The following is a 13,953-nucleotide window of genomic DNA, read 5'->3' as shown; positions in this document are numbered from 1 at the left end:
TTTCTTTCCAAAGTGTCCAACATACTGCAGCCCTTAGTCCTCTCCACATTGTCCTTCCCCTTTTTACCGCCACCTAAAAAGAGAAGGGGAAAAAAGGCTTTGCAAATTTGATGGGGTATTCCAACTACATCCAAATAGGGACAAAGCCCATTCCCAAATTGACCTCGCAAAATGGCAAAACACCAGTAGGTGAAAACCAGTCTCCCCATCCGCTTTACAAAGAACACACCACTGAGGTGACAAACAAGTATTGGGTCTCTTCTTTTGGAGTAGATCACCAGTGTTAATTCTTTCCAGATAGACTTCCCAACAAAAACTACCAACCCTAAGAGGTATTGCTCTGCACTAAACCTCATCAAACAGGAAAATGAGGGAAGGTAGGACTGGTGGACTGACTTAAGACTTTGAAGAAAGAAGCACAAGAAAAAATGTCGTTGGGAAAAAGTGTCCAAATTCTATAATCCGCCCTACTGGGGTCTAAGACTACGTTATCAAGAATTGCAATAACGCTCAAAATAATGTCAAAGTCTGAGTCCCTCAAATCCCTTCTTAAACCTAAGTTCCACCCAATCCCAGAAGTGGAAGAGGACGGGGTGGTAAAAGACGAGATTGGGTCATTTTTCATATCAGAAAGAGCAAACAAAGAAGGAAACTGATCCTTTAGAGAGACACTCCCCACCCAAGTTTGTTCCCAAAATTTTATGAAGTTACCGAAATTCAAATCATACCTGATATTAGGGGAGAAAACTGGTAGCAGGTCATGACTGGCTTTCCAAGGAGAATTGCTTGTAGTCCTAGCTCTGATTCCAGCGTCCCATCCATTATGCTCCAGCCCATGAATACTTGCCACTATTCTAGCCCATAGTTTCTCCTTCTCCAAAGCGAATCTCCACAATGACTTTTCCAACAGAGTCATATTCCTTCTCCTAATATTCCCAAGCCCCAAACCACCACATGTCTTACTCCTACAAACTATCTCCCAGCTAACTCAATGATCCTTCTTTTCCTCTCCCGGTTCCCACAGGAAATCTCTCATTAACTTCTCCAATCTATTAGCAACATTCACTGGGATTTTAAACACCGACAGGAAAAAGATAGGTAAATTACCAAGCGTGGCCTTAATAAGAGCAACTCTCCCAACAAGAGAGAGGTAGTTCTTTTTTCAAGACACCAGTCTTTTTTCAAACCTATCCACCACTAAGTTCCAAAAGTTATTTCTCATAGGATTATCACCTAAAGGCAACCCTAAGTAGTTCAAAGGCCACCCTGAGACTTCACACCCCATCACTTCAGCACTCTCCCTGATCTCTCCCTCCTCCAAATTCACCCCCACAACACAGTTTTTCCCAAAGTTAACCTTCAAATTGGATATTTGCTCAAACAGTTGTATCACCGACTTCAAATTCCTAATAAAACTCACATTACCGCCTTCACAAAACAGAATCGTGTCGTCAGCAAACTACAAGTGAGTAAGGGGGGTTTCTACCCTCCCAACTCTCCAGCCTCTAATAAGCCCCCTAGAATCTGCTCTGTGAAACAGTTTCCCCAAAACCTCCGCAAATAAAATGAACAATAAAGGAGAAAGGGGGTCTCCTTGTCTTATACCCCTACTAGCTGGAAAGAAAATCTACCACTGTCTCATTCACTAACACTGAGTAATGACAATTCTGGACACAACCCATAATCCACTTACACCACCTATCCCCGAACCCAAATTTAGTCAAAACTTTACTCAAAAAGTCCCAATCCACCAAGTCATAAGCCTTTTCCAAGTCTAGCTTACAGACCACTCCCTTCTTATCCTTATTAAAGTTCTCCACACTCTTATTAGCAATTAAAACCTGATCAGTAATTTGTCTTCCATTCACAAAAGCTCCTTGGTAGTGTGTAATGATATCTGGCAAGACCTTCTTCAGCCTCAAAGACAACTGATGAAGGGAAATTTGGCCCGACCTCGCGATCGCCCGACACGTGGCAAAGGCAAGCAGCTCGGGACAGTAGAGCACCCAAAGCGAACATCGGAAGCAAGTCCAAACTCACTACCGAGCCCGAACTCCAGACCGCTGTACTTAGTCCGAGCTCCTTGTTAAGAGCGAGCTCCCTAAAACCCGAGCTCCCTAAGTCCGAGCTCGGTACTAGGAGCCCGAGCTCCCTAAGAACCCGAGCTCCCTAAATCCGAGCTCCCTACTAGGAGCCCGAGCTCCCTGTTAAGAGCGAGCTCCCTGTTAAGGGTCCGAGCTCCCTAAGTAAGAACCCGAGCTCCCTAAAATCCGAGCTCCCTACTAGGAGCCCGAGCTCCCTGTTAAGAGCGAGCTCCCTATTAAGGGTCCGAGCTCCCTAAGAATTCGAGCTCCCTATTAAGAACAAGCTCCCTACTCGGAGTCCGAGCTCCCTATTAAGAACAAGCTCCCTACCGAGAACCCGAGCTCCCTGCAAGGAGCACGAACTATACTGGGCCCCAAGCCTCACAAAGCTGATCCGAGCTGGCCCATGGCAGCTCGGAACACTCCAAACCGAACTCAAGGCACCTCGCTCGCCACTCCAACACTTCACTTCCAAAGCACCAGGCCAGCCAAACGTACCCGACACCAAGGACGTCCGTATCAAAGGGCGACGCACTTGACTGATTTGGGATCTGACGCCTGACAGCCGCATTTCAAACGGCTTCCTGCCACCGCCACCTGCAACCGTCGTCACTAGCCGCAGAGACGGCTCCGACAAAAAGAACAGTGGCGGTTCTGTCCGGCCAGAGGAAATGACACCCGAACTGGCAGGAGTTCAGAAGTAATCATGCCCGACTTGACGGAGGCCTGGAAGTGAGTGCGCGAGGTGGTTATAAAAGGCTTCTACCCCCCAGGAACGAGGTATGCTAACTTTCGCGCTATCTGGTTATTCTTGCCTTTGAAGGGTTCTAACTTGAGCTTCGGAGCCCTTACGCCGGGTTCTCCCCGGAGCTTCTCTTCTCCTTCCGTTTCAGGTCCCTGTTACTCAGTTCAGAGGCAAGATCATCGACATCTAAGACCGGCCAGATCGCGCATCATCAATTGGCGCCGTCTGTGGGAAACGCTTCAAAAAGCCTCCCTCCAAAACTTTCATACCCTTTCCTTCTTCTCTGAAAAACTCATTACTCATGGCCTCATCCAGCAACGCCGGACGCGGCACAGAGACAAACACCACCGGGGAACAGCTCCAAGTTCCCGTGGTGTGTGTTCGACAGTTCACCATCCCCCTCACGGTGGATGGAATCCCCAATCTGACTATGCCACAAGCAGTGGCACCTGTAAGCCTACCTTCCGCAAACATCCCCTTCCCTCTTCCCATCGAGACTACCTTCACTGACCCAACCGCCGTCCCCCTAGCAGCTAGCCAAAATCGGTTGGACGACTTAATGCAATGCATGCGGGCAATGCAAGCCCAGATGTAGCAGTTCCAGCAACACCAGCTTCACCAGCACCAAGTGTTGCACAACCTCTCCCAATACCACTATCAGTAGCAGTTCCCCCAACTGACACCGAACCAACCACTACTTCCACCTCGCCACCCTGCCCCGAAGCCAGTAAAGGCCTCTCCGCAGGATGGGCGCCTCCACCAAGGAAAGGCCTCAGGGCCCCAGAACCCCCCAAACAGCCAGGCCTCGTCCCCAGGCCGGAGAGAAAGAAAAGTCATCCCCGCCTCACGGCTCGCAGGCGGATCAGGCGCCCGCGAGGTCAGCACCTCGGGTCTCCAAACCGGAGTCCCCACTGGTGGGAAACCGATTCGGCGCACTGGCAGCAGCGGACTACCAGCACTCCGAGCCCATCGACCTCGGCAACACGGAGGCCAGCAGCGCCAGTACAAGGCCCACTCAGCAGCGAAGGCGCCGTCGAAGTCGACGAACTGCCACCCGCATCCTATCCGAGCTCAAAGGCAAAGGCGAGACGAGCTCGGACGAGGTAGGAGTCGCCCCAATTCTCTCAGTTCCTTCCCCCCTCGCCTCAGAACTCCTGGCAGTCCCCTTGCCCAGAGATTTCAAGCTCCCGCCCCTGGACAAGTATGACGGCTCCTTCGACCCCAACGACCACGTGGACGCTTTCCAGTCCCAAATGCACCTCGCCAGAGCCAGCGAATCATGCATGTGCGTGGCCTTCACCACCACCCTCAAGGGGGTAGCCCGCACTTGGTACAGGAACCTGGCCCCCGGATCGATAAAGTGTTGGGCTCAGTTCGTGCAGGTCTTCACTGCACACTTTGTCACCAGCAAACGGTGCCCCAGAGCAGAGGAAAGCATCTTCGGAGTAGTCCAAAGGGAAGGAGAACCCATACGGGGCTACATCAAACGATTCAACGAGGCATGCTTACAGATACCTCGGTTAGACCCCGCGGTGCAGCTCGCCGCAGCAAAAAGAGGGGTGACGCACAAGGAATTCAAATGGCACATGGTAGCTAACCAGCCCGCGACCGTGGCCGAGTTCCTCAAACTCGCGGACAAGTTCATGAGGACGGAGGAGGAAATCAACCAAAGAACCGAGGGCGGAAACGAGAAAAGAAAGAGGGACGGTGAGCCCTCTAGCTCGGCCGACCGAAAAAACCCGGCCCGGGACCCAAAACCGAACCAGTCGTTCCGAGCTCCCCTGCCAGCTCGGACGGATTACACGCCACTGAACACGAGGCGGACCGAGATCCTAATGACGATCAAGGACGCCCCCTTCGTGAAATGGCCACCTCGCCTAAAGGGAAATCCGAACAAAAGAAACAAGAATTTGTATTGTAGTTTCCATAGGGACCACGGTCACAGTACCGAGCAATGTAATAACCTCTGAGACGAGATAAAGGGGCTCATCCGTCGCGGATACTTAAGAAACTTTGTACAGCACAACAATAATAGCAATAAAGCAGATCGGCCGGGCGAACACTTAAAAGACGCCCCGGAGACTAGCAGCAGGCCTGCCGAACCGATGCAGCAACAGCCTCCGGCAGAAAGGCCAGTTCAGGGAACCATCCATGTAATTGTGGGAGGTTCGGTGGTGGCGGGGTGCACGTCAGCGGCAGCCCGGACCTCAGTTCGCGAAGCAGTCCTCGAGGAGCGGAACCCCCCGAAGAGGCCGAAGACCGAGGAGCCGATCCTCTTCACAGAAGACGACGCGCGGGGAGTTCCCTACCCTCACGACGACGCACTTGTCATTAAACTCAGGATCAGCGACTTCGAGGTTAGGCGCGTGCTCGTAGATTCAGGCAGCTCGGCGGACATCCTATTCAAGTCGGCGTTTGATCGGCTACAACTACCAAGGAGCGAACTAAAACCTACAAGCACCCCCCTGGTGGGCTTCAGCGGGGAGGAAGTCAGGCCCCTTGGAAAGATAACGGTGCCCGTGGAAGTCGGCACGTGGCCTTGTGCGTTCAGACTCAACCACGATTTTCTGGTGGTCGCGACCCCCTCCCCATACAACGCAATAGTAGGACGGCCAATCACGCATATCTTGCGGGCGGTGGTCTCTACCTACTATTTGGCGATGAAGTTCCCTACGGACTTCGGTGTGGGGGTAGTGCGGGGCGACCAGCTCGAGTCCCGCAACTGCTACGTCGCCGCCCTAAAGGGCAAGTCCAAGCCGGCCGGCGATCTCGATCTGGAACGACCTACGGAGCAAGGCGAAGAACGAGCCTCGCCAACAGAAGAAACAGTCGCGATCCCGACCTCGCCTACGGACCCAGCTCGCGCTCTTCAGATCGGTGCTTCTGTCAAGGAACCTCTACGGACCGAACTGGTAAGTTTTTTACTCCAAAATTTAGATATTTTTGCATGGTCCGCGGCCGATATGCCCATTGACCCTAGTCTTATAACTCACAAACTTAACACTGACCCTTTAGTCAGACCCGTTAGACAGAAGAAACGGAACTTAGCCCCGGAGCGCTGGAAAGCGGTCGACGAGGAAGTCGAAAAGCTCCTCGCGGCAGACTTCATAAGGGAAGTCCATTACCCGAGCTGGGTGGCCAACCCTGTGCTGGTGAAAAAGGCGAACGGCATGTGGCGCATGTGCGTCGACTACACCGACCTGAACCGAGCTTGCCCGAAAGACTGCTTCCCCCTTCCTAGGATCGGCCGCCTAGTGGACGCGACCTCGGGACATGAATTGCTAAGCTTCCTGGATGCCTACTCAGGCTACAACCAGATCCGGATGGACCAGTCCGACGAGGAAAAAACCAGCTTCATAACCGAGTTCGGTCTATACTGTTACAAGGTCATGCCCTTCGGGTTAAAAAACGCCGGGGCAACCTTCCAAAGACTTGTAAATAGGCTGTTTCGGCCCCTGATCGGCACAAAGATAGAGTGCTATGTAGACGACATGGTCGTCAAAACACAGTTTTCGCAAGAATTAATACAAGACTTAGATTCTGTCTTCCAAATCCTGCGTCAGTATAACATGAAATTAAACCCCAACAAATGTGTCTTTGGCGTCACCTCGGGCAAGTTCCTGGGCTACGTTGTCAACCGACGTGGCATCGAGGCCAACCCAGACAAAATACAAGCCACCCTAGATATGAGACCACCTCGGAAAATAAAAGAAGTCCATAGGCTAAACGGCCGCATAGCCGCCCTAAGCCGCTTCATGTCCAAGTCGACAGATCGCTGCCTACCCTTCTTCAAAGCGATTAAAGGCAAAGGGTTCGAATGGACCCAAGACTGTCAGCTCGCGTTTGACGAGCTAAAAGGCTACCTCGCCAATGTGCCAACCTTAGCTCGGCCCGAGGAAGGCGAAGTCTTAGAGCTGTACCTCTCGGCTAGCGACGAGGTGGTCAGTTCGGTACTAGTAAAGGAGGCAGACCGGGTCCAATGACCCATATGTTATGTTAGTAAAATCTTGCAGGGAGCAGAGACAAGGTACCCGCAGATAGAAAAGCTAGCGTATGCCCTGGTGGTAGCAGCACAGAAACTCCGCCCGTACTTCTAGGCCCACACCGTCATCGTCCTGACCGACAAACCTCTGAGATAAGTTTTACTCAAACCCGAGGTTTCCGGCCAGTTGACGAAGTGGTCCATCGAACTCAGCGAGTACGATCTCCAGTACAAGCCAAGAACTGCCATCAAGGCCCAAGCCTTGGCAGATTTTATCGCAGAATACACGTTTAGCCCCGAAACCCCTGAGCCGGTCGAGCCCAAGGTCCCCAGTTCGGGCGAACTCGAAGCTCCCAAGCCAAACGAGTCCGAACCCCGTGAAGTAGCAGCCAGCGTGGCTTCCCTCCTGGTTAGACCAAGCGCGAACTGGGATGAGGAGCCCTGGATCCTTCACGTAGATGGCTCCTCGAACCAACAAGGCAGTGGGGCTAGAATAGTGCTACGCGGCCCGGGCGGAACAAAACTGGAATACGCACTATGCTTTGAGTTCGCGGCATCCAACAACGAGGCGGAGTACGAGGCACTGATAGCCGGGCTAAACCTAGCACGCAAGGTCGGAGCAAAGCACATGATTATCTGCAGTGATTCCCAGCTCGTGGTCCACCAAGTTACAGGCGAGTACGAAGCACGCGAACTCACTATGATTGCGTACTTAGCAAAAGTAAAGGAAGCTCTGCTCAACTTCCAATCACACTTCATCAAGCAGATCCCAAGGTCAGAGAACGCTGAGGCCGACGCCCTGTCCCGACTGGCAAGCACGAGCCACAACGCCAGGAGAACCGTGTACGTAGAGGACTTGCCTCGGCCCAGCATTCTCGGTGGGGCAGAGCCGAGCTGGATCGACCCACTCGCAAGCTTCCTGTTAGACGGAACCCTCCCCGCGGACCGCAACACGGCCAAGAGGGTGCAGCGCCAGGCAGCCAAATACATCATGATAGACGAACGGTTGTACCGACGATCCTACACGCTCCCCTATCTGCGATGCTTGCGCCTAGCCGAAGCCGAGCTGGTACTCCGCGACATCCATGAAGGCTTGTGCGGCGGACACCTGGGGGGCAGAGCCCTCGCCCAAAAGGCACTTCAACAAGGATACTACTGGCCAACGATGAAGACAGAGGCAATCGAGCTCGTCAGAAAATGCGGCAAGTGTCAGAAGCATGCCAGCATCCACCATCAGCCCGCTGCCGACCTCAAATACCTCACCAGTCCATGGCCCTTCGCCTAATGGGGCATCGACCTCCTGGGGCCATTCCCACCAGCGACAGGCGGGAGAAAATTCCTAGTGGTGGCAGTAGATTATTTCACAAAGTGGATAGAAGCCGAACCCCTGGCAACAGTTACAGCCCGAAACATACAAAACATCTTTTGGAAGAACATCGTATGTCGCTTCGGGCTACCTCGGGTACAGATCTCCGACAACGGCAAACAGTTCGAAGATATCAAGTTCCAAGAATGGTGCCGAAGTATGGGAATTAGTTAGAACTTCACATCGGTCGCACACCCGCAGGCAAATGGCGAAACAGAAGTAATGAACAGAGCCATTCTCCGCGGACTGAAAGCGCGATTGGACCGAGCCAAAGGTTTGTGGGCAGATGAACTACCGAGTGTTTTATGGGCACACCGAACCACGGAAAAGACCGCCACAGGTGAGACCCCCTTTAACCTCACCTACGGCACCGAAGCAGGATCCCCGCGAAAATCGAAGTGCCTACGTTGTGACTAGAAGCGTACGACGAACGGACAAACAAGGGTGAGTTACGCATCAACCTCGATCTACTGGACGAAGTGAGAGACCTCGCGCACATCCGAACTGCGGCTTACCAACAAAAGGTAGCTCGGTACTACAACGCGCGAGTAAAGAAGAGGAACTTCCGCGTCGGCGACCTGGTTCTCCGTAAGGTCATGGTGCCCGAACCCGGCGTAGGGAAACTTGGACCAAACTGGGAAGGACCCTACAGAATAATGAAAACACTCGGTGGGGGAACGTACGAGCTCGGAACCCTAGAAGGGAAACAAGTACCCCGAGCATGGAACGTTGTCAACTTGAGAAGGTACTATCTATAGGCCACCAAGGCAAGTACGCCGAAGTCATTTCATAAAACGAACTGAAGGACGGAAATGGTCAGTTCGGCAAAAAATATAGCTCGAAGACACCAGTACATGAACAAAAAGACATTTCATTTCAAAATAGATGTGTACATTCAAAAAAATATATATATATATACATTTCATTTCACAAGCCAGGGGCCACTTCATCATTATCAGAAGCCTCTTCGACAACGCCCGAAGGACCTGCCTCCCCCTCGGAGTCCGGTTCGGCATCCGCAGCATTAGCCATCTCCAGAGTGATGCACGAAGTGGATATGGCGCTGGTATCGAGGTCGGGGTACGTATTCCGGATCATCCACCGACTTAGCTTCAAACCCCTCCTGTAGGAGTCTACCATCAGGTCATCGAAATCCGGCGAAGCAATGTAATCGCTGACAGCCTTCTTCTTCGCGTCTTCGATGCCTTGAGATAAGATCTGAGTCCTCTCCCTGATATCCTCCTGAAGATACTCGACCTGGTGCTCCAGGTCCAGCTTCATTTCCGCCATACGCTGCACCACCACTCCCATAGCCTCGGCATCCCTCTGAGACCTCGCCTGCCTAGACCGCGCACGACGAGCAGCAGCATCAGCAACACGAGCATTCTCCTCGGCAGCTCACGCCTGCCTCGAGCATTTCTCCACCTGGTTCGCCAAGGCATGAATGGAGGAGTTCACCTATCAAAGGAAAGCGGGATCAGAGAAACGAATAAAAGAATAAAAGCTGAGCTCTAAAGAAGGGATCACTTACCACCATGGCATGAGTAACGGCACGGCAGGCCACTTGGTGCAGAGGGAGCTTAGTCCACGCCGCAACTTCCTCGGGAAACATCGCCTCCTTACTCCGTTGAAGAGCATGAACAGGCGACAGCACGCTCCTGAAATCCCCCGGGGCCTCCAAGCCCGACAGCCCAGCTCGCATATGAGCGGACTCGGAATAGGCGGGAGCCTCTGTGTGTGTGGTTTCGGCATAAGGAGCCCCCGCCGGCTCCTGCATAGGAGGAACCATCTCGGGCTCCTCTGCCGGATAATCCGGCACCTCGGGCTCTGCAGCTCGGGATGGCTCGGCGCGAGCTCGCTTAGCCACCCGCTTTCTCCTCTTCATACCCTCGAACAAGTGCCCACCTCGGGTCCCTCAAGAATCCATTGTACCTGCGAAAAGGAGTTCGACATCAGTAAGACACGTAAAAGAAGAGCAAGACAGGATCACTAGGGAAAGAACCTACCCGAACTTAGGCCCGCAACAATAAGCTTGGCCTCCGTCAGATACCATTGGCAATCCAGCCCAAGCCGCACCCATTGCCGGAGGCCCTTCGCCGTCTCCTCATCAAGTGTAATGCCGGAATCAGGAGCGGCCACCCCTCAGCCGGTCTGAAATGGCCACCCCATCGCACTTTGCACCCCGAAATAGTCCCGCTTCCACGCTGGGACCTTATTGGGGAGTCCGTGTATGAGCTTGAAGCCCGGGCGAGGGGACAGGTAGTATGCCCACCTACGCCCAGGAAGGGGACCCACTTGCTTTTTCAGCATTAAGATAGAAGAAAAAATCTCCAGATCCAGAGGGAAGTTCTCGTCGCAAAATAAAGAGATCGTTCCCGCTAAGTTCCTAATAGAGTTCGGGTGAAGCTGGCCAACCGTCACACCGAAGTGGTTTAGGACCTCGACAAGAAGAGGGTGGAAGGCAGTCGCAGCCCCGCGGCGAGCTATTCCCGGAAAATCACCATCTCATCAGGACCGTGTTCCCAAGGAAAGCTGCCCGTAGGGATAAAGTAACCGTACTCACTGGGCAAGTTGTAGTAGTCTACGAGGGTTTGAAGTTCCTCAAGCGTCATAGTCGAAGGGCCGAACTGATCTACAACCCGGCCACGACAGGAGGTGGATGCCGACCTATCCGAAGCACCTCGGGTGGTAGGCCCGACCCCTTCCTCAGGACCTACATCGGCTCACTTGAACTACCGTGGGACGCAAACTGGTTCGTAGAACCCACATCAGACCCGCTTGAACAGTCTGAACCCTCCAAACCAGACATCGTGAAACGGAATGGGATTCCAAAAACACTCACCCGGGAAGAAGACTGAAGCAGACCGCGAGAACTCGAACAAGCAAGAAAACCTGGGACGCGAGCTGAAACTTAAGGTGCGAGCTCAAGATGTACAACAGTAGCAAGGACGCCCCCCCCCCCCCCCCCGCGCACTATTTATATCCACAGCGTACGGAAAGCGACGGCCCAGATCGAAGCCAATCCAACGGCCCACAGCCGCGCTAAGCCGCACGTCTTCCAAGACCAATCAGCGCACGTCTTTCCGAAACTGACGAAACGTCGCGCACGTCTTGTCAGAGGACAAGTGTCGGCACTCATCTTCCCGAAACTGACGGGGTAACGACGCACGTCTCCTTGCAATAAAAGCGTCTGCAGGGCGACTCCCGAACAACTGCCGTCACGACTCCCAAACACGTGCCCTTTTTTGAAAATCAAATTAGAGCAAGCGCGCTCAGCACAGACCAAAACCCTCCTGCTACCTTGCAAACTCCCCGCGCCAAGACGGGACCGTTGTCGCAGGGAGTGGGGGGGCAATTGATGAAGGGAAATTTGGCCCGACCTCGCGATTGCCCGACATGTGGCAAAGGCAAGCAGCTCGGGACAGTAGAGCACCCAAAGCGAACATCGGAAGCAAGTCCAAACTCACTACCGAGCCCGAACTCCAGACCGCTGTACTTAGTCCGAGCTCCTTGTTAAGAGCGAGCTCCCTGTCAAAGGTCCGAGCTCCCTAAAACCTGAGCTCCCTAAGTCCGAGCTCGGTACTAGGAGCCCGAGCTCCCTAAATCCGAGCTCCCTACTAGGAGCCCGAGCTCCCTGTTAAGGGTCCGAGCTCCCTAAGTAAGAACCCGAGCTCCCTAAAATCCGAGCTCCCTACTAGGAGCCCGAGCTCCCTGTTAAGAGCGAGCTCCCTATTAAGGGTCCGAGCTCCCTATTAAGAACAAGCTCCCTACTGGGAGTCCGAGCTCCCTATTAAGAGCGAGCTCCCTACCGAGAACCCGAGCTCCCTGCAAGGAGCACGAACTATACTGGGCCCCAAGCCTCACAAAGCTAATCCGAGCTGGCCCATGGCAGCTCGGAACACTCCAAACCGAACTCAAGGCACCTCGCTCGCCACTCCAACACTTCACTTCCAAAGCACCAGGCCAGCCAAACGTACCCGACACCAAGGACGTCCGTATCCAAGGGCGACACACCTGACTGATTTGGGATCTGACGCCTGACAGCCGCATTTCAAACGGTTTCCTGCAACCGTCGTCACTAGCCGCAGAGACGGCTCCGACAAAAGGAACAGTGGCGGTTCTGTCCGGCCAGAGGAAATGACACCCGAACTGGCAGGAGGCCTGGAAGTGAGTGCGCGAGGTGGTTATAAAAGGCTTCTACCCCCCAGGAACGAGGTATGCTAACTTTCGCGCTATCTGGTTATTCTTGCCTTTGAAGGGTTCTAACTTGAGCTTCGGAGCCCTTACGCCGGGTTCTCCCCGGAGCTTCTCTTCTCCTTCCGTTTCAGGTCCCTGTTACTCAGTTCAGAGGCAAGATCGTCAACATCTAAGACCGGCCAGATCGCGCATCATCAACAACACTTTTACAATGATCTTATACAAGCTATTAACCAAGCTAATTGGCCTAAAATCCTTCGGGTGGGAAGTATTTTTTTTTTTGGAATTAAGGCTATAAATGTAGAGTTCACACCCGGATTGACAACACCCGCAAAAGATCATCTTTCAAAATATCCCAACAATCCTGATAAAAAGCCATTGTGAACCCATCCGGCCCTAGGGCTTTTGTTCTATCCATAGAGAATACAGCCTCCTTGATCTCGTCTAAACTAAAGCTTCTCTCCAACCTTCTCCTGTTCTCCACCCCTACATCTGGCCAATCCAATCCTTCTGCCCACACCTTTCTACACACAGGCCTTATTAGAATAGATTTGAAGTGCTCCACACAAGCCCCAATAATCTCCTCTTGATGTAGTAGCTCAACTCCATCTACTACCAGTTTGGAGATCAGGTTCCTCCTCTTGCCATCTGCTAGAGAGTGGAAAAACCTTTTCACCCATTTACACTGAGATTTTTGCCTCCAGCTAATTTCCTCGTGCAGGTAGTCCTCTAACTGTCTTCTTAAATCTTTCCTAAGCTTATTGTCTTCCTCTCCAAATTCAACCCTTTCTTCTTTAGAGTCAAGGCTTTCAATCTTATCCAACAGATCTCCCTTTCTTTTTTCTATCCTCCCAAACTCCATCAGATTCCACTCCTTGATTTTTGCTTTCAAAAATCGAAGTTTCTTATGGAATTTCATCCCCTCCCATTCCACCAATGGGTTATACTCATACCACCACTCCCTCACTTTGTTAGTAAACCCTGGGTGGAGTAACCACATATTTTCAAATCTAAAGGGGGTAGGACCTCCACGCCTTCTTTCCTCCTTACATAACACTATGGGCCAATGATCGGAGGTCACCCTTGGAAGAGCTCTAGAAGCCAAGGTTCCCCAATGATCTTCCCAATCCAGAGAGAACATGAATCTATCCAGTTTAGAGCAAATGGGTCTAGATTGGAGACCAAGTAAATGTCTTATGGGTTAGGGGGATCTCTTTAAGCTCAAAGTCATCCACAAAGCTGTTAAACTTCCTCATGCTTTTTGTCACCCTCTAGTTAACCTTATTGGAATTCCTCCGAGAATCTAATCACATCGAAGTCCCCACCCATGCACCAGGGCCCATCCCACAACCCTCTAACATCCGCCAATTCCTCTCACAATTCCTTTCCCTTTTTGTAGTCATTCGGTCCATAAACATTTGTTAGAACCCATGTAAAATCACCCTCATGCTGCTTAAACTTCACGGATATCGAGTACTTTCCAATCAACTCCTCCAGGCCTTCAACCACATCCCTCTTCCACATTGTTACAATCCCCCCGGATGCACCCCAAGAGGGGGCAGCCACCCAACTAATCCCC

The 13,953-nt window shown here is 52.5% G+C and overlaps 1 protein-coding gene and 1 long non-coding RNA gene across 13 annotated transcripts in view; one reads left to right on the top strand and one right to left on the bottom strand.

Moving 5' to 3' along the window:
- The window catches only part of LOC104587456 (casein kinase 1-like protein HD16), a 51,833-nt gene that overhangs the window by 20,656 nt on the left and 17,224 nt on the right, over positions 1 to 13,953 (bottom strand). The window contains exon 1 of one of the 12 annotated variants that reach the window (XM_088898549.1): positions 729 to 2,115. The exons of the other annotated variants lie outside the window; for them this stretch is intronic. The gene's annotated coding sequence lies outside the window, so the exon portion shown is untranslated. Of the gene's footprint in view, positions 1 to 728; positions 2,116 to 13,953 lie in introns of those variants that run through there. 12 annotated transcript variants of the gene reach the window in all.
- On the top strand, positions 9,097 to 13,139 carry LOC148802641 (uncharacterized). Its single transcript, XR_016082664.1, has 2 exons — positions 9,097 to 11,676; positions 11,715 to 13,139. It is a non-coding gene; the product is annotated as an uncharacterized LOC148802641 (long non-coding RNA).

This window comes from Nelumbo nucifera, chromosome 2 (genome assembly GCF_055504915.1).
Source record: "Nelumbo nucifera cultivar China Antique chromosome 2, China Antique-T2T, whole genome shotgun sequence".
NCBI lineage: Eukaryota > Viridiplantae > Streptophyta > Magnoliopsida > Proteales > Nelumbonaceae > Nelumbo > Nelumbo nucifera.
Note: the sequence above shows the minus strand (reverse complement) of the source record. Positions and strands in the feature narration are given on the sequence as shown.